The following is a 26544-nucleotide window of genomic DNA, read 5'->3' on the forward strand; positions in this document are numbered from 1 at the left end:
ATACAAACAAAAAGACTGTACCTCCCTTCAAGCTGCTTAGAGGAAGAGGGAAGAAAATACAAAGAGGAGTTGAAAATTTTGATTTGAGTTGGGGAAGGGGGAACAGGATTAAGTTACCTACTACTGTGACTTGGTTTTGAAATCCAAAAAATGTCAGGATTAAGACGAAGAAGGGAGGGAAATCATCTGAGCCTGAGGCCCTGCACAGAATGGAAACTCCAGAAGAGGGGAGGGACAGACTTTGGTGAAGGAAATAGCAAGTTTGAGCTCGCAATGAGATTGGTAGTCTATTCTAAGTTGAGGAAGCCCTGATGAAAGTTCCTGTTTGATATGGAAATAGAGGGTATACAGTTTTGAAGTCCAGAAAAGTCAGTAAAAGGACTGGGCTGTAATTGTTCCAGGAAAAAAGTTGTTTTTCTATCCCAAGAAATTAACAGAGAATTACACTAATTGAGAGAGAATGACTCACATAATACGCTCTTCATCACTAGAAGTCTACAAGCAGAAGTTGAATCATTTGCTACATACATTGTAGAAAGCAATATGAGTTCTGAGGTCCCTCTTGATTCAGAGGTTCTGTGATTCTGTGATTTGTCCACAACAATTTTTCACTGGAGTTTGGTTTCAAACACCTGTCTTTTGGGTCTATGTCCATCTTCCTTCCCCTACAGCATTCTCCAATGAATGAATGGATGATAATGATAATGATAATGATGACAACAGCAATGGTGATAATGGTGGTGGTGGTGATGGTGATGGAAAATGATGAGGAATTATAGCAAAAAGACAGGAAGAGAGAAATGGATAATAAAAATAAATCTGGAAGAGAGATCATAAGAAATCAAAATATCTGTGTAGAAATAAGCATCACCATAATCAAAAGACAAATCAGACAAGTCACTTAATATTGGACTCACTTTTCTCATCTACAAAATGAAGTCTTTTGACTGGATCACTTCTGAGGTTCATTCTAATGCCAAATCACTTCCCCTATCATCTACTCCATTTCTTTTGCTTGATTTGATTACTTATAATGACAAAAATATCCCTGCAAAAGTAATATTTACATTTTTAATGTGAGAAATAATTTTACATTTCATTATTAGAGCTATCATCTTATAATTACCCAGTGATGTTGAGGTCTGAATTTACTCAAATGCAGTTAAGGTCACTTCCGCAACCTGACGACAATAATTTTACCAATATAGTCTGAAACAAATTGATGTCAGTGTACATTTTCTCATAGCCTTGCTCTTAGCTTTCTTCCATGAACTGCAGAAGGTTTCAATTTACTGAAGCACCGAGGTAGGTAAGATCCAATCAAAGTAAAAGCAGAATCAATAAATGCTAACCTCAGAGGGCTAAACAGTGGTGACATCAGTCACAAAGAAAAGTTGTTTGGAGCTTTGAAATACTATTGTCCTATGGTGGTAAGAAAATGAAAATGCAGCTGTGTGCTCTTATAAGCTTTGTTTACCATACCACATTTAACGCGTTAGACCTCTAGCTAACAAGATGGGTTTCATTACATGCTGAGAAATGTGCTTAAACCTGGGGGAAATTCAACTTCTGTGCCCAATTTGTGAAGGGATTTAATGCTTGAAGCATTGGTTTGACATTCCTGGTCAAACATTGTAAAAGAAAACCACTTAAGAAAACTTTTTTAATGCTCTGCAAATATATATATATATATATTAGATGAAAAATTATCTTTGCAAAAGAGTAACAATACTTATGGTGTGTGTGTGTGTGTGTGTGTGTGTGTGTGTGTGCACACCTGTGAGTCAAATGCATTTTCCATGAATGCTAAAGAACAATCCAAATGCATTTGTCATCTTGGAATTTCCTTTCCTTGGAATAAATGTAAGATTAGTTAAGCCTTAGATATCCTTGCACCTTAGAGAGTTAATCATTGGAATTTATCTCTCTTCATATTTTCATTTGTGATAATATATTATCACCATCAACTAATACTAATCTTTATGTATTAAATCCCCATGCCCTGCCACATTACTACAATGGAAAAAATCTACAGGATACTTTGAAATGTCTCCTCCCTTCATTCTTTGAGAGAGAAGACTTAGTTCTATTTCCATGTTATGGAATTACACCATACCCCTCACTAAAAGGCACCCAAAAGATGCCTTGGGAAAGGAAACTTTTGGGTCTTCATAAATCCAGATAAGACTTTTGTTTATGGATTTGGAAAGTGTAGTCAGAAGATATTTGGTGTTCTGTGAACATGTATGCATGCCAGTTATTTTTATGGGTTTATTTTATATCCTGCAACTTTGCTGAAGTTTTTAATTGCTAATCATTTAAACTAGTTTTTAAAATGATTCTCTAGAGTTCCCTAAGTATATCATCATATCATCTGCAAAGTTTGATAGTTTTCTTTCCTCGTTGCCTATTTTTATTTCTTCTATTTCATTTTCTTATTATTATATCTAGAATTTCTAATATGATGATGAGTAATAGTGGTGATAATGGACATCCATACCACAGAATATTTTTCATGTGAGAAATTCACTCTACCTTTTGACTTGTCACACTTCAAATACACTCTGCTCATGAGATCCTTTCCTCTGATTGCCTGGTTCCTCCCAGAACTCCCATTTTAAGGAAAACACCTAAGCCAGTCTTTTCTTCATTCCTCTTGGATTCTCTGGAATTTCTCTACAATGACCTTTTGGGGACACTTAATCCACTCCTCCCTCCCCTCTTTCAGCTTATTTTTATATATTCTTTTTTCCCTAGTAGAATTCGAGCTTCTTCATAGTAAGACCTGTTTTTCTTTTTACTTTTATTTTTATTAACAACACTTAGCATAGTTCCTGACATATGTTAAGCGCTTAATAAAAGTTTGCTGACTGACTGATTCTACTATTATAAGACCATAGAATCTTGAAATTGAAAGGAATCGCAGAATATCATACTATTGAAGACAATGCCATGAGAATTTGTCAATCGCTTCTTGTGTTCTGTATACTGTGCTAAGCACTGTGGTTACAAACACAAGATGAAAATGAGGCTAAAATACACAGATATTCTTTGATGGCCTATGGTGCTGGAGGTGCTAATAATAATTTTTTCAGAAAATTTTCCTTCTGAGGATTTGAAACCTGCCTCTGTGTCACTGTATTTATTATTAATGGGCTTACCATTTGAGTCTAAGCAGTGTGAACATAATCCTTCTGCATGATGTCCTTAAAATGTTTGAAAATAACATCACTATCCCCCCTCCCCATTCACACTTAGAACATATTCTCTTTTACAGGATAAGCACCCATATTTCTATCAAATATACATAGTGATCAATATACATAGTGATTTTTGGTTTTTTCCCCAACTTAGTCAACCTCCTCTCAATATATTTATTTGTCAGTGCCTCTTCAAAAATGTGCTTCAAAAACTGGGCAGAGAATGCTTTTTAATATCTGACTTGAACAGATTACCAGACTGTTAACTTCCTGGATTTGAAACCTATGTTTCAATTAATGGATTCTTAAAATATATTAATCACACATTTAACTCATACTGAAATTGTATTACATTAAAATTACTAAATCTTTTCTTTTTCTGGAGCAGGGGAGGCAGGGCAATTGGGGTTAAGTGACTTTCCCAGGGTCACATAGCTAGTGCGTGTGTCAAGTGTCTGAGGCCGAATTGAATTCAGGGACTCCAGATACCAGGGCTGGTGCTCTACTCACTGTGTCACCTAGCTGCCTCTTATTTTGTTTTCAAATTAAAAAGGTCCATTTATTTCAGCACAGATAAATGGGGGGAAATTAGAAACAAAAAAAGAAATTATCTTTTCAATAAAGCATCCTAAAGATATCAGTAGTTAGGGTGAACCACTCAAGTTTTTATACTACTTTGCTGAACAGGACTTACACAGAGGTATCTCTGACAGATTTGGCAAATAATTATTTCCTTTCCAGTTTCATTCACTTAAAAATGAAATCAGATTAGAAAGTGTAGACAAAGGAGGTTGGCCGTCAACTAAACACAAAGTAGCATGATGGAACTGGACCTAAAATGGACAGTTGTCCAGAAGAACTAATTTAGGCATAAAGGGTGATATCATAAGTAAATATCATAAGTAAATTACAGAAGCACAGAAAAAAATATACCTATCAGATCTATGGAAAAGTGAATATTTTATGACCAAACAAGAGATAGAGAAGATTATGGAAAGTAAAGCAGATAATTTCAAATACCTGAAATTAAAAAGCTTTTGCATGAACAAAACTAGTGCAGCCAAAATTATAAGAACACGAAACTGGGAAAGAAAAATAGAGTAAATTTCTCAGATAAGGGTCTAATTAAATGAATATATAGGGAACTGTGCCAAACTTGTAAAAATAAGAGTAATTTCCCAGTTGATAAATAGTCAAAGCATATGCACAGAATGTTTTCAGAAGAAGTTAAAGTTATCAATTCTCACATGGAAAAATGCTCTAAATAACTATTGGTTAGAGAAATGCACTTTGAAACAAGTCTGGCATACCAGCTCAAACTCTCAGACTGTCCTTTATGAAAGAAAAAAGGCAAATGTTGGAGGAAATGTAAAAAAATTGGGACACTACTCCACTGTAGGTTGAGTGATGAAGTAGTCGAATCATTCTTGAAAACAATTTGGAATTATCCAAAGGGATATAAAATTGTGCAAAAATTTTGGCCCAGTAATACTACTCCTCGCACTGTATTCCAAAGAGACCAAATAAAAAGAAAAGTTGTACAAAATATTTATTGCAGCTCTTTTTTTGTTTTGTCAAAAATTGGAAATCCAGGGGATGCCCATCAATTGGGGAGTGACTAAAATAGTTGTGCTGTGATGTATGACGTTGACAGAATAGTATTGTGCTCTAAGAAATAACAAGCAGGATGCTTTCAGGAAAACATAGAAAGGCTTATATGAATTCTTTCAAAGCAGAACCAGGAAAATATTATACACAGTAATTACAATATTATAAAGATGATCAGCTATGAATGACAACTTCTCTGATCAAGACAATGATCCAAGACAATTCCAAAGGACTGATGATTAAAAAAAAGTTGATTAACTGAATCACGTGGACACATAGCTTTTAATTTTTGTATGTTTTCTTTTGGTTTGAGCTTGTGTTTGCAACATGAGTCATATGGAAATATATTTTGTGTGACTTCACCTGTATAATCAATATCAAATTGTTTGCCTGCTCAAGGAGGAGTAAGGGTAGAAGGTATAGAGAGAATTTGGAACTGAGAATTTATATGTGTGTGTATATGTATGCATGTATATGCATATGCATATATGTATATATACATATATATATATATACAATTAGAAAATATTTAATGAAATAAGTAAAATAATTTTAAAAGGAAATACTTTAAAAGGAAATTATGTAGTAGTTTCTTGTTTCAATATTTATGAACTTCTTTTAAAAAAATCTCATTTAATATTGTGCTTGTTTGTTTACCTCGGTGCTATTATAGTGAATAGAGAATCCTGTATAAGGAGATTTTAATCCTGTCAAAGATAACAATATTCCCTATCACTCCAAATGAGTCACTCAACTTCTCTCAGCCTCAAGTTTTTATCTCTATTAAAAGGGGACAGCAAAATGACATATTTTAAAGGCAGCTAGGTTATATAGTAGATAAAGCTGAATTTGGAATAAGGACAACCTGTGTTGAAATTTTGCTTCAGACATATGCTATCTGTATGATCCTCACCAATTCAAATGAATATTATCTGCTTCCATGACTTCGTCAATAAAATGGGTATAACAATAACACCTACCTTCCAGGGTCATTGTGAGGATCAAAATTGTAAAGTTCTTAGCAGAGTGCCTGGCACATAGTAGCCTCCCCATCTTCTCAACAAAGGGTTGTGAAGGGCAGATAATATGTGAGGCATTTTATAAAGTGTATAGAAATATATATGTGTACATGTAAATACATTCATCTGTATATCAATTATTGTAATTATCTTTACATAGTTCCTTGCATACTGTAAGTACTAGATTAATATTTCTTGATTCATTTAGTGGGGTTAGATACATTATTTACTTTATTATTTTTACAGCAGATTTTTTTTTAAGTGGACAAGTAGGACAATGATCTGACAAAGGGTGAATATGGGTAACAAACAAAGGTGGGAACCATTGAAGACAATGACATCATGCTTCAGATTTCTCGCACTTTGTTTTTATTTAAATGAGGATCTTTCTTCAAATCATATAGGATATATTTTCAAGAATTCTAAGAGGAATTCTTAGATGATACAGCTCCATTTTTGAATAATTCCCTTTCCTAATGCACAAAGTGTCTTTACGGGCATTTTTCTGGTCAGATCATTGTGAGATGATGTCTCATGGTGTCAGTCTACAAGGTCATAGGAGGAGACCATCCTCAGATTCCAGTTTAATATAATTAGCCTTTGCTCTGGCTCAAGGTACCTGAGTTAAAGCAATAGTTCTACCAGTGGAAGATGATCATTTATCCTCATTTGCAGAAATGATCATAACATATTAGAGCTATATAGATCAGTGGTCATTATGGTTTGTGTGTTATGTATAGAAGACCTTTAGCTTCAGAGTAATAAGTCTTGGTTCACTTGGTTTCCTGGTTTCTTGTCAATTTTAGTTAAATATTGATAACTTTACAGAGCAGAATACTGAATGTTCATTTTGCAGGTAGATTGCATACAACTGGTGCAGTGAACCATTTTTATACGCTGTAGATATGGAATAGTGATAGCATACTGACATTATAAAATCCCATTTCACAGAACCTCATAAGAAATATGTAAATGCAGTTAACCCTCTATATTTTAAATTCTGAAGTTAAATCAAGCATGTTGAATCCAAATAAAGACATGAAAAATACACAGCATTGCAAATAAATTTCATAAGATGCCTCTGAAATTTTGAGGGCATCTTGGAAGATGCTTTGAGAAAATCAAATTCACTCATCTCAGAGAAAAATCCGACAACAGAATAAGAATGCAATACATAGTCATATGAAATTTATTTTTATTGTGTATATATTTTCCAAAGCCAAGGTGACTTTTTAATGCAAATTACTTATCCTAGTCCCACTCCAAATAAGAATATAATTTCATTTTCCCAAGAAAGATTTTATTGTATTGTAGCATCCTTTATGCAGTTGATGAATATTCTGGAAAATTACAAGAAAATATAATTTCCCAAAAGAAAGCATATTTTAATGTGTAAAGAAGGCTTATTTTTTTCAATAATTCAGTGATAAATCTTATTATGAAGTTAAGAATTCTCATATAATTTGGTTTAATGGAAAGTTCATGAGAACAGTTATCAGAAAATTGAGTTCACTTGGAACTCTAGCAATTAGAAAGCAGAATGATCTTGGGGCCAGGCACATAGCCTTTGTGAGTCTTAGTTGCTTAGCTGTGGTTGCTTAGTTGCTTGGTTGCTAATTTTACATGAATCTGAAGTATCTCCATTTTCTAAAATGCTACGATTTGTGTATTTTTTATGTTTGATATATATAATATGAAATGTCAGGAGTAACTCATGAAGCCATAGAAATCAAGTGAATTCATCCTCTCCCCAAATATTTTTTAAAGGAAGATAGCGAGCCAACAATCAATAAAACCCAGGCAACTTTACTTTAACAATCTAAATTTCTTTGGTCTGCTACCAACTGCAATTTTATAAACTGATTTTTTTTCACCATTTTCAAATTTCTGTGAAAGGATTTGGGTCAAACTGAATGCCTCTTCATCATGCTAGTATTACCCAGTACCAAAATTCTTTTTGATATATAAATATTACTGTTTTGTCTTTAAATTATTATCCATTGCAATAAAAAGAAACCCATGAGATAAGCGGATTTTATCGCAGAAACCTAGAGTTGAGAGTTACGTATTATCTGGTCCATTCCTTTGTTTCTAGGCAGCCAAACCAGGCAATGAGTTGGTCAGTCAAGAAATCTTTATTGAATCCCTTATTTCTAAACCATGGAGAAACACATTTGACTATATCTATTTAAAATATTCTCTTTAAATGTCTTCCAAGGTGTTATCATCATCATATAGTGAGTAGAGTTCAAGCCTTAAAATTCGTAGGACCCAGAATCAAATAGGAGGCACCTGGTAGCACAGTGAACAGAACACCAGACCTGGATTCAGGAAGACTCATCTTCATCAGTTCAAATCTGGTCTTATACGCTTACGAGCTGTGTGACCCTGGCCAACTCATTCAATCCTGTTTGGTTCAGTTTCCTTATGTGTAAAATAACCTGAAGAAGAAAATGCAAACCGCTGTAATATCATGGCCAAGAAAACCCCAACTGGGGTCATGAAAATTAGGACATGACTGAAAACCACTGAACAACATTGATAACAACAAGATACAAATATTATATATGGAACTTCCAATTTATGTGATGGTGTGCAGAATACAAATCCATTTGGATCTCTATTTCCTCAGATCAAAAAAATATGAATAATGATACCTCTAGTACTATGTCACCAGTTTCTTATGAAGATCAAATGGCATGATTTATTGATAGCACTCTGCATACTTTTAAGTGCTTTGTTAATATGCATTATTATTATGGACTGCTTTCAAGTCTCAATCAAAATCCCACCTTCTTCAAGAAATCTTTCCTGGACTTCCCTCTGAGACTATCTCCAATTTGTACTGTATATATTTTGTTTGTATACAGTAGTGTGCACATTGTTTCCCCCATTAGACTGAACTCCTTGAGTGTAGAGACTGATTTTTGGCTTTCTTTGTATCCCCAGAACTTAGTGCAATGCCTGGCACATAGGAGGCACTTAATAAGTACTTGTTGACAATCTTAAAATGCTTCATATTTCTTCCCTCTTCGTTTGTAATTTCCTTCTTCATATAACTTGTAAAAAAAGAAGCGAACACAAAAACTGACATTTACATAGCATGTTAAAAGGTTTACCAAGAGCTTTTCTCACAACATCCTGAAGAAGCAGAAGATAAAAGTAGCATGATCCCCATTGTATTGCAAAGGATACTGAGATTTAAGTAGAATAAGATATGACATAGCTATTATATGTCCAAAGTATGCTTCAAATGCATTTTTAAAACCAAACAAAAGTCTATTTCTGGCTCACTATGCTGTCTATATCCTGAAAGTAAGTTTCTCTCTTTTTTGGCCCCCTTAGCAAAAGTTCACTTATTGTCAGACAATATTGATATGGACAGCTAAGTCCCTATGCCCTTTCTTCAATCATTTGTTGATGGCACTAGTTCTCTGCATCCTGCAGTGAGGAACACTATTACTCTTCTTTTCTTTGTATGTGTCTCATTTGGCAAAAATTCTCTGCAACTGCTACTGATTTTCCATCTGTTAGATCTCAATACAACTTCCAGAAGTGGAATTCTAACAAGAAATTGTTCCGATGGTCATTGGATAAATATTAGCAAGAAATAATCATGCTTCAAAACAAAACAAAGCTAAGCAAAGATGACCTTGACATGAAATACAGGGAAAACAATGTAAAAGAGTCTTGAAGGAAATGAAAGCTGGGTTCCTTAGGACCACAGAGCTAGAGGGAAATTTGATAGAGCTAATGTAATATTTTTTTCACTTGGGACTTCACTGTCTGTTGCCCCTCACTGTCTGTGAGTCAATAAGAATATCTAATCCCATACTTTCAGATGAATTACAAGCCCGTAGCCTTCATAATTCCCTTCAATGTGAAAAGAGGACATGAGAAGATGGAGAATACAATTATTAAAATAACCATTTTACACATTTGAGGACTGAATTGTCATCTTTGATCCAAGCTGAAGAGGCAAAATTAAAAGTTTTTTTTCAAGGACTTAATTTTTCATTTACAGTGCTATCTTCATAATACACTATGCTAATCATTCACCTTGTTTCATTTTGTGTGCTCTTATTTCAAGTATGTTGTCTATACACACATAAACAAATGTTATGAATTTTGATGCATATGAAGGTCATTTTTGTTCTTCCTTTTTTTTTCCAAAGAGGACCAATGACATCATGTGTGATGTCTTTACTTTTATGTAAATTGGATTTAAGTGAGGCAGAGTTGCAGAAAGTCATCAGTCTCTCTCTCTTTTCCAGAGTCATTGAAGGCCAGTGGCAAGAAAAAAGTCAAGGTGACTGCCAATGGCATTTGAAGGTAGATTGTTCTTAAAGTACCATTCTCATATAATAGAATTGTTTATGTGAATAGAACAAAATTTGAATTTGATCTCTTTGAAACACACTGATGAATTTTAAAATTGCTTTTAAGGATTGTAATGTTTATCTCCTTGATGGCAGAGACTGTCTATGTCTTTCTGTATATCCCCAGTGGTTGACTCATAGTAAGCTTTTAATAAATGATTAATTGATGGATTTGCCAGTGATCATCCAGATATATATATATATATATATATATATATATATATATATGTATTTTTTTCAGTGTCATACAAAGTAAGGACTAACAGTAAAATCATATTGCCTCAATAGTTGTATAAGTATTGTGTGTGTACATCCATGTACACATATACCAATTAACAAATAAATTATTATTAATCACAATTGTTAAGTAATAATTATTTAATATATTAATTCTATTGTATTTAAATAAATTAATAATTGGTTTTACATATGTACACATATTTAATTTCTGGTCAGTAAAAGTAAAATGAAAACTTAGTAAATAATAGAGAGAAATATTTCTATAGAAAAATTTTGTTTATTTATTAAACATAAAACTCATAAAAAGGTTTGGCAATGCAAATTGATTCCTTACACTGTTCTACCCACACCTTCATTTAGCAATACTACTTTTTTATTCCCATACAATTGACCAAGCATGAGTAATTTCCACATCAATTCTTTTCTCCAATGGTAACATAAATACTTGCACATTCTGAAATAAAGGATTTGGAACATTATAGCTACTCTGTTCATACCACAATAGTTAAGATTATGTCAGCATTTCTATTACATACCCAGTTTCCTGAAGTTTATAACTTGCAGTAAAACCTAACCCCTGGGTTCAATCTTTACTTACGGAGGTATTTTTCAGTACAATGTATGGAGATAGAGCTGCAAGGCTCCCCATTACTGTTAATAGAAGCCAGGTCATACACCCCCGCCTGGCACATTGAAGAGATTTACCCTGTAACTTCCCAACAGGGAGAAAACAATTTTATCAAAATGTGAGAAATATTTCTCTTTGATTTCAGTTGACTTATAAAGTAAATTACCTATCCCTTAGGCAAATGGATTTTTCTTTATGTTTCTAGTCTTGTGACCAAATTGGCTCTCAGTCCACAAGTCAGATGGTCAAATTTTACTAAATACCTTACACAAGTACACTACCCATGTGTATTCTCCATATGTGCTACCAAAACTACATACATATATCTGTGTAGTTATGTATTATTTTTACTGTAATTAGCTTTACCTTTTGGGGAAAAAAAATCTAATTTGTGTAAGGCAGATATTAGATTTTCAATTCTGTTACTTTTACTTCCATTCACAATGTTATTACAATGCTGTTTGCATTCATAAACTTTGATGATGATAATTTAATTCCTTCAATAGAGAACCTGACTAAGAGTCTTGGTAATTCTGGGATGCATCCTCTAAAACCCATAGGAGTTTCTGAAATATGCATATATTACCCAAGTCAATCAGGTCTTTAAAATTTAACCACTGTTATTTGCATTAGCTATGCAAGTGACATTGCATGTGGAACTAATGACTACTTTTTAATTTTAGGGTTATGTGACATATAACTGCATTTGTTCCCTAATACAAATCATATAGCCATTGTTTATTAAGGAAATTTAACAATTTCTTTTTTCAGTAAGTAGATGTTAGTTTGCATGAGTGCTAAGAAGGAGAATATTTGATCTAAAACATAATGCACTTGAATAGACAAAGCTTTTAATATCCAATCCAAAATTACCTGCAAAACCTCCTTAATCATAGTATTTCAGACATACATATGTATGTGTATGTATATATACTTTCATATGTCTATTTATATAATACACATAAATACACATACAATACACACATATATACATACTACACAGTTATTGAGCATTAGACAAAGTCCTTTGGATATAATATAATACTATAGACCAGTGATTTCATTAATATAGAGAATTCCCTATGGAGAAATTTATAGTACTGATTCAAAATAGCATATTATCTGCCATTTATAGCATTATGATTGGCTGTGGCACTGAGATTTTAAATGATTTGCTGAGAGACAAAGAAGCAGGATATGTTACAGGTAGGACTGGAAGCCAGGTCTTCCTGATATTGAGGCCTTCTATGTACTATACTATCTCTCTTAATGCATGTTTATTGATTATGTAATATACATTAACATACTTTATATCTTCCAGAACAGATTTCTAATTCACAATTAAATATGTAAGTAGAATTACTTATCACAGTCTTACTTAACATACTTTGGTGTAGTGGTGCCTCCTGTACAAAATCTACCATCTGTTCTTTTACAAAGTAAGGATTAAATACTATAAAATATACATACAGGAGGACAGATTGTAATTTGGAATATTTGGCTTTCTGTGTAAGTGATACATGATTTATTTCATGGACCCAATTTGAAAATGTGTTTCTCTGTTAACTTATGAATACCTTAATTTTCACTGAGTACTGTCTATTCATTATCATATAGGTAATGGATCAAAACTGATAGAAAGAGAAGTGGTTAGCTTACTATGCATCAGTATGTATGCAAAATAATAAATTTCAATTGGAACTGGCTTTAATATCATGTAGAATTAATAAAGCCAGAGTTTTCTGGATTAAGTAAAGTCTCATTAACACACATTTGTGTTAGCCAAACTCAAAATTTCCAATTATAGGAAAAGGAAATAATAAATTCCAAACCAGATTGTTAGCTTAAACTTAACTTTATGCCTAAGCAAAATTACTGAATGAGAGTGTGTTATATATTAAGCAAAAGATCTATGTAGACATATGGAAAGTAGAAAGTAGCCACCAATTCTATAATTTTCCTTTATAATCCTGATCTCTCTCTCTCTCTCTCTCTCTCTCTCTCTCTCTCTCTCTCTCTCTCTCTCTCTTTCTCTCTCTCTCTCTCTTTCTGTTTTGTTCCAATGTTCAGAATTTAGTTGAATGACTCTGAGGGCTACTTTAATGACCTAAAATTCAGCTACTTTGGATTCTGCTTAGGAGAGTTTTAGTGAAACACAATTATTTTTTGTTGTGAAAAAAATTGCTTTGGAATTGATCCTTAACATTATATCATCCTGTTCAAATAAAGATATAATCTGGGATTTTTGAAACTAAACTTTTAAACATTATTAATCACATATATTTGTAGCAGTGATCCAGTCCCCCAGAACCTGGAATTAACCTTCTACCCCACCCCCCAGTTGCTGTGGAATAATGAGGAACCTGTATCAAGAAGAACCAAGGTTGGTTTCAGGAACCAAAATGGCAGAATAAAAGCAGGGACTTACTTGAGCTCTCACCCAAACTCCTCCAAATGCCTATAAAAATGACTCTAAAAAATTCTAGAGCAGCAGAACCCACAAAATGACAGAGTGAAATGCATTTCCATTCCAATACAACATGGAAGGTCAACAGGAAACATCTATTGTACTGGTATGGGAGAGGTGTGCAGACAAAACCTGGCCATGCCTGCGTAGACTGGACCCCCAGAAAATCTGGAGCAGGACTCAGGATACTGAATCACTGGCAGCTGTGGAAGTTTCCAGCCTTCTTAACCCACAGACACCAAAGACAAGTTAGAGGGTCAGTAGGAAACATCTCTTGGACCTGGGCGAGAGGAGCATGGTTGGCTCCAATTCTGGGGTGGTGGAGGTGGTGGCAATGGCAGCAGTGATTGCTTCTAGAGCTCTTGGCCCACAGATGGTGGGGGGATTGAGTGGCTGATTACAGGGGGATTGTAGGGATCTCTTTGCTGGTGTTGAGGCAGGATTCTCTTGCTTTGCCCTTTTTAGATCTGGGTCACAGTCCTGGATGGTTGTCCTGGGGTGAGGAGGAATGCTGGAGTGGCAAAGCTGCAGTGGCTGTGGTGGACAGGGAATCCTCACAGTTCCAAGGAAGAAAAGAGTGCTTGTGGTCACTCACAGACTAGAACATAGTCCAGGAGAGAAATAAACAGCTCTCCTTTGATCATACCCCCTTGGAAGAACTGAACATTTACAGGTCCCTAAAGGTACCTCTGAAAACAGCTGCAAAAAACCCCTGTAGCTTAGGAGAGTACACCCTCCACACTAGAAGCAGAGTCCTACCTTAACAAAGAATTTAGAAGTCAAGTAATTAGCTAGGAAAATGAGCAAAAAGTGTAAAAAAATTCAGACTATAGAATCTTACTTTGGTTACAAAGAAGATCAAAACATAGAGCCAGAAGAAGACAACAACATCAAAGATCCTACATCCAAAGCCTCCAAGAAAAATATGAATTGATTGCAGGCCACAGAAGAGCTCAAAAAGGATTTTGAAAATGAAGTAAGAGAAGTAGATGAAAAATTGGAAAGAGAAATGAGTTATGCAAGAACATCATGAAAAATGAGTCAACAGCTTGCTAAAGGAAACCCTCCACAAAAAATACTGAAGAAAATAACACCTTAAAAATAGATTAACTCAAATGCCAAAAGAGGTCCAGAAAGCCAATGAGGAAAGGAATGCCTTAAAATGCGGAATTGGCCAAATGGAAAAGGAGGTCCAATAGCTCACTGAAGAAAATAATTCCTTAAAAATTAGAATGGAGCAAATGGAAGCTAATGGCTCTATGAGAAATCCAGAAATTTTGAAGCAAAACCAAAAGAATGGAAAAAAAAGAATACAATGTGAAATATCTTATTGGAAAAATAGCTGACCTGGAAAATAGTTCAGGGAGAGATAATTTGAAAATTATTGGACTACCTGAAAGCCATGGTGAAAAAAAAGAGCCTACATATCATTTTTCAAGAAATTATTGAGACTCCACCCATAGACCCACCTCCTCTTCCAGCCTCCAGCCTAGGAGCTTTTGTTCCCCTGGCTACCCTGCCCCTGGAGAAGAGTGAGCTGAGAGCAGCCAGGAGCTTGTGGGTTAGGCCTCTCTCTGGGGTCAGAGGCTGGGGCTGAGACTCCCAGGTCCCTGGCTTTACTCATAGCTACCCCTATGCACCTCGGGGCCTGCCTTGTCCCAGGCTCCCCTCCCTTCCTAGCTACCATCACCTCCTGGGGCCTCTACACCAGTGTGCTGTGACTCATTGTTCAAAAATTCACAGAGAAGTATGAATGGATGTCAACTGAAAATGGTATTGGAATAGTGGGAATCAGCAATTTTGCACAGGAAGCATTGGGAGATGAAGTTAGTTTACTATAGTCCTTGAGAATTTGGAACAAAATTGAACAAACAAGATGAGCTTGGAGCTTTGGAAATTGTGAAAGCCTCCAGTGAACTCTATTCTCTACTAAGAGGAGAAGTAACTGAAATTAACATAGCTCTTGCAGAAAACCCAGGACTTGTCAACAAATCGTGTTATGAAGATGGTTGGCTGATCAAGATGATTCTGAGCACCCCTTTAGAACTTGATGAACTGATGAGTGAGAATGTATATGAGAGATACATAAAATCTACTGAGGATTGAACACTGGATCACCAAATAAATTAGCATAATACTACAGCCCAGTGTAGTTTTGTCCTAAATTAGTGGCATATGGAAGGTTAGCAAGATTAACACTTCTGAAACAACACCATGGCATGGAAAAAATATTAACTACTTAGAAATGACTGGATAAAAATGCTTTTTACTATTTGCACATTTTGCACAACTTCTTCCTTGTAATTTAAAGTTAGTGTCTGTCTAGTTCGGAATTGATTTCTGCATGTGTGGTAAAAATGAATTTTAAGACCATGTACTTCAGAGCTAGAATTTTATACCTGTTAAAAGTTTTAAATTAGCAATGTAATCACCAGTATTGTTCAAAATACATTTGGCTTTCTGTTTATGGAAATAATTTACTGAGATTGGTGAGCTGGCTGGTGTCAGATGCAGTATAATAACAACTTAATTTTTTAATAAACTGCTTGGCTGAACCTATATACAGATGAGGCTTCCACCTTGCAGCAGAATAGGTAATGAAATTTAATAAACTTTTTAAAAACCCTGAATAAAAGGAAATTATCAGGAAAACTGCCCTGATATTCTAGAACCAGAGAGTAAACTAGAAATTGAAAGAATTCACTGATTATCTCCTGAAAGAGATCCCATAAGGAAAACCCCTAGGAATATTGTAGCTAATCAGGATAACACAAGATTTAGCGGCTTCTACATTAAGGGATTGGGGGTCTTGGAATATGATATTCTGGAGGTCAAAAGAGCTAGGATTAAAACCAAAAATCACCTACCCAAAAAACTGAGTATAACCTTTCAGGGGGAAAATGGGCATAAAATGAAAGAGATAACTTTCAAACATTCTTGATGAAAAGACTAGCACTGAATAGAAAATCTGAATTTCAAATACAAGACTCAAGAGAAGCATGAAAAGGTAAACAGGAAAGAGAAATTATAAGTGATTTATTAAAGTTGAAATGTTTACATTCCTACATGGAAAGATGATATTTGTAACTCATAGGGCATTTCTCAGTATTAGGGTAGTTGGAGGGACTATATACATAGACGCAGGGTGGGCACAGAATGAGTTGAATATGAAGGGATGATATCTAAAAAGTAAAATTAAGGAGTGAGAAAGGAATGTACTGGAAGAAGGAGAAAGGGAGAGGTAGAATGGGGTAAATGATCTCATAGAAAAGAGGTGAGAAAAAGCTTTTACAGTTGCAGGGAAGAGAGGGGAGGTTAGAGAGAAGTAGCGAACCTTACTCTCATGGGATTTGACTGAAGGAGGGAATATACACATTCAGTTGGGTATGGAAATCTATATTGCCCTACAGGAAAGTAGGGGGGAAGGGTCTAAGGAGGGGGATGATAGAAGGGAGAACAGATTGCGGAAGGAGTAATCAGAAGCAAACACTTTTGAAGAGGGACAAGGTCAAGGGAGAGAATAGAACAAATGAGGAGGGTAGAATGGAGGGAAATATAGTTTATCTTTCACACTATGACTATTAGGGAAGTCTTTTGTATAACTGCATATGTATAATCTATGTCAAATTGCTCGTCTTCTCAATGAGGGTGCATGGGGAGGGAGAGAATTTGGAACTCAAAGGTTTAAAAATGGTTAAAAATTGTTTTTACGTACAACAGGGAAATAAGATATACAGACAATGGGTTATAGAAATCTATCTTGCCCTGCAGGAAAATAGAAGGGAAGGAATAAAAGAAGTGGGGGTGATAGAAAGGAGGGTAGACTGGGGGAAGGGATACTCGGAATGCATGCCATCTTAGGGTGGGGGAGGGGAGAGATGGGAAGAAAATTTTAACTCAAAATCTTCTGGAAGTGAATGTTGAAAAATAAAAATACATTAATTAATAACACTGAAAAAAAGAAGACAAAGAACCATGGTTCTTACTAGGGGTTGAAGAATAAGATGCAAGTGAGCATAAGAGGAATGGTCACTATGGGAGGAGCACCATGTGAAGTGTCTCCTGTCCTATTGGACTTTGCAGTTATTGATATTTTCCCATTCCTGACAACAATAAACTGTTACTTATGTAGTAGTACCACTGTAGATCTGCATGGCTCCTCTCACATGCAAAAACAATGTGGTTTTATTGTACTTGAAATTTATTCTTCATTTACAGGTACAAGACCTAGGAGATGCATACATCCAGTAGAAAGAGATACAATCACACAAGACATCAGCATGCCATACTTTTAATGATCATTTATTTCAAGATTTATCATACCTAACACTACACTTATAGTGTCAAACTAGCTGTAGTTTACTCACGTGACCAGACAATCAGGACTGTACCCTTACCATGTACTTTAGGGCTGGGAGTTAGTAACATGTCAGGAAGTGGATTTCAAGGTTGGTTTCATGTGTGTTGATTTAATGCTTTTTGTCATCATAATGCTTTTTAAAGTAAATTATTCTCACTCTTACTTTGATATTAGCTCATGATAAATTCTGGTTGGTCCAGGTATGAATAGAAATTCAGTAGATTTGGGTGAGGAACATTGATGTGCATTGTTTTTAGCCAGGAAATGGGTACATTCCTTGAGTAGCAGTTTAGGATTCTCTTAAATGTACACTAACTGCATGTTTACATGTTAAATGTACAATACCTAAATGTTTTAAGTGATACTCATCATCTTCTTAGGAATAATTTCTACATATTTCATAGTTTTACCAAGCACTGGGCATAGAAGTTTAATGAATACACAAATATACATGTATTCAATTTTATTTCATGAATATTTATTTAAAACCAGGTATGTGTGCTCTCTTGTTCCTCAGCAGGGAGACAGATAAACAGATGAAATGGTGTACTCTATGTTTGATCTTGGGAAAGTCACTTAAATTTTGCCTCACCTTAGAAATGGCCATAAATTAGATGATCACACTGGTCTCTTGCATCTCTAAATCTTATGAATAAGATTTGTTTTTTGTTCTCAAGGACTTTAAAATGTATTAGGAGAGAAATTAGGAATGTATATAAGCAAATACAATAGAAATTAGGGATTAAAATATTAAAAGTGCTTTGATAATTTACAAGTAAATTGTGGTTTAGGATACAATATCACATGGAGGTAATGAAGTCAAAGTAGAATTGAACTGTTACTTCCATCTAAGTGTAATACTGTTTTCAGTGCCAAACTCCCAGAAACAATCATGCATACTTTCTGAATGTACTTTCTTGTCATTCATTCACTTTTTGTAATCCTTGAAATCTGGCTTCCCACTTGGCCACTGCACTGAAAGTCTTCTCTCATTTTTTCATTATTCTTTGAAATTGTAATGGGCTTTCCATAGTCTTCATTTTATTTGACATCTTAGCAGCTTTTGACATCACTGAATGCTGTATTTTTCCAGAATGATCTCTCATATCTTGTTTTCCCTGATACTGCTTTCTCCAGATTAATGAATGCATAGTTGGGTAGATGAATGAATAATTGCATGAATGGATGAATGTAAAGTGTTTAATCTGTGCCAAACATTGATCTAAATCCTGGGCTTATACATACAAAAGCAAGATATTCCTGGTATTTAAGAAACATATATTGTATTTTTTGTCATCATCCAGTTGTTTTGGTTGCATCCAACTTTTCATGACCCCATTTGGGGTTTTCTTGGCAAAGATACTGGAGTGGTTTGCTGTTTCTTTCTACAGCTCATTTTATAGTTGAAAAACTGAGGCAAAAAGAGTTAAGTGACTTGCTCAGAGCCACATGACTGGTGAGGCCAGGTTTGAAATGAAGAAGATGGGTCTTACTCATTTCAGGCCTGGCACTCTATCCAATGTACCAGCTATCTGGCCCATATTTTAATATGGGGAGGGACAAATAGGGCCATTTTATCCAAAGAGATTTGAGGGGTTTTGGGAATGGTGAGTTGAGCAACAAAAGGATTAGTTGACATGTCTTTTCCAATAACAATAACAGTTTTGACTCTATAGTTATCCTAGAGCTAAAAACCCTAGGACAGAAGGCAAAAGTGAGATGAGAGATACGGTAGGTGGTTAAGAAACCAACTGCAAACCATGCTATCTGCCATTAATATATGAGGGTAATAATAGTGAAGAAGGATTAGTTTTAATTTTTTTACTTTGATTTAAAAGGACAGATGCAGGAACCATGGGTGTAAATTATGAACAGGCATATTTAGGCTTAATATAAGTGAAAAAAATACATCCTAACAATTAGAGCTGTTCAAAAATTTAATGGGACACTTTAGAATGGGCGGGCTCCCTTTCACTCAGTAGAGACTGGATCATGATTTATTAGAGGAAAGTTGTAGAAAATTCTGTTAAAGTAAATGGTAAAGTATTTAATCTTTGAGGTTCCTTCCAACTCTGATTTCATGAGATTGAAAAATTATTTTGAATACCTTGAGATATGTTTGTTCTATGACTTAAAAGAAGAACCAAATATTGCAATTGTGAAGAATTCTGTTTTTCCATGGTAGAGTATTTTCAAATAACACAGTGTTAATGGAGCTGGTATGTTTTTCAAATTGCAGTTTAAAAAAATACTATCTCAATAGTATTCCAATTTAAATTTAAAGTAATCTCATCTGATAGAAATCACATGTCAATGTATGAATTAAATCTTACATAGAGAAAGTTGGATATAAAACATTAGAGAAATAATTAATATTAATTGATGCATTACTTTAAGCTTATTCATGTGGATATGTTGACAAGAATTATACAGAGATAGTCTGTGTCCTATATCAGAGGATATATTCTTCACTCAAAACATTAGAGTCCTATCAAAATTAAAAAAAAGTTTTGTTTAGTGTATGTGATGTACATGAATTGATCTTTGGGTAGATGGGGAGGAAGGATGTGCCATATAAATTATTACAGCTATTTTCTCTTAAATTTAATGTTTGTACATTCTATTGCCAATTAAAATCTTTCTCTATTTGCAGGGGATGCATTCTAGTGATCCACAGAATTAAAGTTCTTTGTCAGTATTTCATTGCACAGACAATAAAGATTTATATGCAAAGGGAGAGTGATTTGTTTTTTGTACAAAAGATAGACAACAATTATTTAAGAAAGTTCTAAATCTTTTGGTTTTTCTATTTTTCCCAGTTTTCCATTCTGGAGAGAGCCTCTATTAGGTGCTAACTCCTCTTTAATAGCTTTCTTTATCACCGTAGTTTCTGATTACATATAGCCAATGAAGACTTCAGACCTCACTGGGAATGCAGTGACCAGCTCAGGCATTCTTTATTAATAATGACATACATTTATATAGAACTTTAACGTTTGCAGGATACTTTTTCACAATACTTATCATCCTCATTTTCATAGATGAGAAGAATGGATCTGAGAAATTAAACAACATATATAACTAGTAAATGTCTGAGGAAGGATTTGAGGCCAGGTCTCCTGACTTCTAGGCCAGTACTCCAACCACTATGTCATATTGCAAGAAAAATAGAACTAATAGCAGCAATCTCAAGTTGGGTCAGAAGGATAGGACTGAGGTAACCGTGGGGGACAGGGAACAAATGAGCTGTATTTATGATGGCATTGTTGCTCTGCAAAGTCAACATTAGAAACCAACAATTTTGAATCTTTGTATCTGGAGGGTATTTTCCATAATGCTTTTTAAAAAAAATATTATTTCTAGTACATTTTATTTTGCATTAGAACTATACAAAAGTGTATCAAAGACTTAGAGCTAGAAGATACCTTAGGAATTACTTGCTACACACTAACTTTCATTTACAGATAATGAAACTGAGATCAAGAGAAATTACCTAACTTGGCCAAGGTAACATGGGAAAGTGAGTGGCAGAAGCATTAAAAGTACTCATGTATTATTTCTTTCTACATATAGGTTTGCTGTAAAAAAATCAAAGGATATCATTTATAAATCATTTCATAAAACAAAATATTACATATGTATCAGTTATCATTGCTACATAGATAGCAGTTGCAGCTATTTCCAATATTTAATATTTATAGATTTATTTAGAATATGTTCTTCTCCTTCATCTTTACACTAAATTGAAAAAAAAATCTCTCAGACATATGTGTATGCTAGTGGATGTGAAATTCTTTCACTATTCAGTTTAAAACCTGATTTGGTGGATTAGTTAAGATCACCTCATTCTCTAATTGTCACTGACCACTAAGCAATGACAGAAGTCCTTGAGAATGGTGAGAAAAAATGATCTTTGTTACTGTGAATTCAAAATCTTTTAACTCTATGTCTAATGCCTTTGTCATGTTTTGTGTTATAGGCTGACAGACTGATGTGGTTTATTGTTCTATCCTTATATGCCAATGTCACATTTCCAACACATTAACAGTAGGGATAGTAAACTAACTTTCCTCTCCTGTTTGATGACTCAATAATTTTATTTGAATATATTTAGATTTGATAAGCTAATACCACACTAATGGTTGCTTGTAAATTAGCTTAATTAGCATAATTTCAGGAGCATTCTTTGCTTTGGAGACAGAAATTCCTGGTCTATCATAACTATGATTTAGTTCCTCTATTCAATCAACAATATAGTTAAAAATCTCATGGGGCAGCTAGGTGGAACAGTGAGTAGAGAACCGGCCCTGGAGTCAGGAGAACCTGAGTTCAAATCCAGACTCAGACACTTGAGACGTGTACTAGCTGTGTGACCTTGGGCAAGTTGCTTAACCCAATTGCCCTGCCCCCCCCCCAAAGAAAACCTCATCACCTGAAGATAATTTGGAGGAGGAAAGGAAGAGGGAAAGAGAGAGACTAGTCAAAATGAATAAGAGCCATAAAAGATGTATGTTTTAAAATAACTGCAATTATAATCCTTTCAAATGCGCATAGTACCGTAAATTAGCAGGTAGTATATAGTATGGTAAAAAAAATACACTGAATTTGGAATATCTAGGATGGAATTCTGGCTTTTCCTACACACATGGTCTTGAGCAAAATATTTGTTCTCATTTTATTATCCCTAAAATAAAATGTTGTACAAAAAGATCTCTAATGTCTCTTTGAGATCTAAACATGAACTCAACTTCACCAAAAAAAATTTGTATTTGTTTTAAATTTTCTAGTAGATTTCATTCACCTAATTTAATGAATTACTATTGGTCATATTGAAATCTATTACACACCCTTCACTTCACCAAACCATTCACCAAGATCTTCTCCTTTCTTCTTTGTCTCAGTTCATCTGCTAACTCTTCCTTTACTCTGGTCTCTGAAAAAGATGTGGACTTTTTCTTTGACAAGGATGACCCAGGTATATGTACTCTCAATCCCATTCCTTTTCTATCTTTTCCAGCAGATCACCCCCACTACCATTCCTCCTTTCTCCCAAACTTCATCTCTCTATCCAAAGGTTCCTCCCCTGATGACTTCAAATATTTTATGTCTTTCCTATCCTTTAACAGAGGTCTTCCTTGGGGATTTAGAGATAATGGAAATCAATCATCTAGTATTTGATAAAATATAAATTGCCTAATAAAAGACTCACTATTTATGAAGAATTTCATGGGTAAACAGGAATTTTGTGGGGCAAAAATAGGACCAAACAGGTATCTTATACCATGTTCCGTAGTAATTTCAAAACAGATATACGAATTCAATACTGGTAATATTTTTAAAAGAATAGAATCAAATTACATGTGTTGACTTTTTCTAGATATGAAGAGGAAATAAATTCTTAACCAAAGGAAGAGTGGAGAAATCACAAAAGATGAAAGAGAAAAATGTGATTAAATGAAATTGAAAAAACTTTTTATTGAAACTAAATTAATGCAACTACAATAGCAATGAAAACGATCTCCTTGGAAAATGCATTCAAATGCCTCCCAAAGGTTTGGTATACAATATGTGTTCAGAGTCAATATAAATATGCAAGATCAAATGCCCTTGACAAATAAATTATTGGTCAAAAGATATGAAGGGTTTTCAAAATAGGTATTGCTTACCATTAACAACTTTAGGAATGTTCCAAATCACTAATAATAAGAGAAATGAAAATTTAAAAAAACAACTCCAATATTTTGCCTCGCAAATTGATTAGAAAAGATGAGAAGAGTCAATATTAAAGAAATTATGAAAATATAAGCCTACTGCATATTATTGGTGCATTTGTAAATTAGTGCAGCCATTTTGAAAAGCAATTTAGAATTATAGAAATAGCAAAAATATCCATACCTTTTATAATTGGAGATTTCACTTCTAAGCTTATATCCCAAGTGACAAAAGGAAAGACTACGTATATACCAAAAATAATCCTAACAGTGCTAGTTGTAGTAGGAAACAAAGTAAATGTTTGAAAACATCTTTTGTTTAGAATCCAAATAGATATCCATCAATTAGCAAACGACTAAACAAATTGTGGTAGATGATTCTAATGACATTTTACTGATCCATAAGAAATAGTGAACATAATGAATAGAGTAGCATGAAAAGACACATGAATTGGTATAAAGTTAAATAAGTAGAAAAAAATAAAATGATATTCACTGAGTAAAAAGTGGAGCCAGATCAAAACAAAATACATGGAACTACATCAGTCTAAACAGAAAGAGCCCTCTGAGCCCCCATTTCATATTTTTTAAAGAGAACAATAATACTTACGTGTTAGTCCTTTCAGAAGGTACAATTAAGTAAATTAAGGGTTGACAAGTTCAAATAAGATGGTGTGTGTATTTACAAAAATGTATCAAGAGATGTTAAAAGCATGAGTAAAATGCATTAGTTCTTTGCTAAACACATGCACACTAAAAAATAAAAGTTAGAACAGATCTAGGTAAGCCTCTGGACGGTAAAAGGCATATGTGTCTATGGGCAGCTAGGTGAACTGATTGACTTTCCCCTCTGGGACGTATGTGACACAAACCCTTCCTCAGATAGCTCAGGGAGGCACACGGTGGAACAACTGACACGCAGGTATAACACCAATGCTGCTTGCACCTACTGTGTTTGTGTAAGGCTGATAACACCATCACACAGAAAGGCTGCCAGCATATGTTCTTTGATCTGCTTTTTTAAGGAAAGCAACTTTAAAAGGTTAACAATCTCAGTTTAATTAAACATACATATATCATTCATTCAGGGGAAAAAGTCAGCACCCTGAACTTCGGAGCAAATACAAACAGAAACTACAAAGAGATCAACAGACAGGCTTTTTCTGATCACGCACCACATACATAGTTATCAAAAAGAAGAGCACCAGCATCTGGGTTTTCAAAGCTGGGGGGCTGTTTCAATGGTTACCCAGTGTCTTGTCACCAATGCTCTTTCAATGAGTGTGCCCCAAAGGCAAAATGCTAACCTCTGAGTATATATATACTCCTTCAAGGGCATCACAATCATGCAACTCAAACTCATGTGACTCAGGCCTTCTTGTGACTTAAACACTTACTCAAGGTCAGAGGGAGGAACTTGGCCTTCACTTGATCTAAGCAGGTCATCAAAGACTCCCTATTCAATCAAAGATTCCTCAGTGCTGAAAAGCACTCCAAAACAAAGACAACAAAAATTACACTTTGCTTGCCATTACATTTGAAAAGCAAAACTCATCAAAGGTACTTGATTACCTCAGCATTCTAAAAGAGAAAGTAGTAAAAAAGTCTCACCCTAATTACCATAACAGTAGCTGAGTCTGGGTACCTCTCACACTTCAGAATTCATGGCCCTTTAATAATTCTTACAGCATGGAGTCAGCAGTGCCTGAGAAGCAGTTATGAGATGGTAACCAAATCACTCCCTTGTTCAATAAACTCTAGTGACTTCCTACGTGTTACCCCTAAAATCATATATAAAGGCCTCTGTTTGGCAATCAAAGCCTTTCACAATCTGGTTCTAAACTTTTATTTCTGACTTTCCAGACATATAAATAACTCCAAAGTCCAGTCAACCTACATTCAAACTAACTTGTCTTCTTTGTCTTGTCACATGACATTCCAACTCCTATATCCATTCTTTTGTTCAAGTTGTCTTCCATGTCTAGGATTCTCTCTTTCCTCACTGCTGTTAAGAATCCCTAGTTTTCTTTTAAAGTTTGATAAAAATGCAACTTCCAACATAAGGCCTTTTTACCCAGGAACATTTATATTGTTTTTACTTTCAATAAAACTTGCATATCTATATTATGGATACATTGTGTAATCACACATAAATAACATGTGTATAAGTTGTCCATTGTCTCCCAGCTAATTCTAAACATTTCAAGGCAGCATCTGCTTCATTTTAGTTTCTGGTGCCCCAGAGCCTAGCAAAAATCATCATCATCATCATCATCAGCAGCAGCAGCAGCAGCAGCAGCAGCACTTGTCTTTATCATTGTCATCATTACATGATAAGCCGGTAAAATATCTAAAGACATAATTAAGCAATCAGCAAACAATTTTTCACACATCAAAAACAAAATCTGATATGAAGGATATTACATCAGAATTGTTTAATCTAACTGAAAATATATTACCTGCTAATGGAGCATCTAATATAACTAAGATCTAAGAGTGCAATCAATGAGTCCTCCGCAGGTGACATCTTTATGAATTCAGCTAAAATATATTGGCAAAGAAATTTTGAGCAAATTTTTGGGTCATAAAGATTCATAAGTGGAAATGGAGGGTGTCATGATGGAAATGCCTCCCCACATTATTTCCACTTCTTACTACTTATTCAGGGAAATGTTCAAGGCTTTACATGACATCCCTGAAGGCTTTCAAAGCTTAATGCCTACAAAACACCTAACACAATACAGCCTGATTAAAAAAAAATGTAGACATCATAACTTCACTATATTTAATGGCATTGCCAACAAAATAATCATTTTGCAACAAATATGTACCTTGAAATCTGCTTGTGAAATCAACTAATATGATACATATGAACTACATCACCAACAACTGAGCCCAGAATCACCCAGCCATAACATCTGTTCACATTTTT

This window comes from Trichosurus vulpecula, chromosome 4 (genome assembly GCF_011100635.1).
Source record: "Trichosurus vulpecula isolate mTriVul1 chromosome 4, mTriVul1.pri, whole genome shotgun sequence".
In the NCBI taxonomy this organism is placed as follows: Eukaryota; Metazoa; Chordata; class Mammalia; order Diprotodontia; family Phalangeridae; genus Trichosurus; species Trichosurus vulpecula.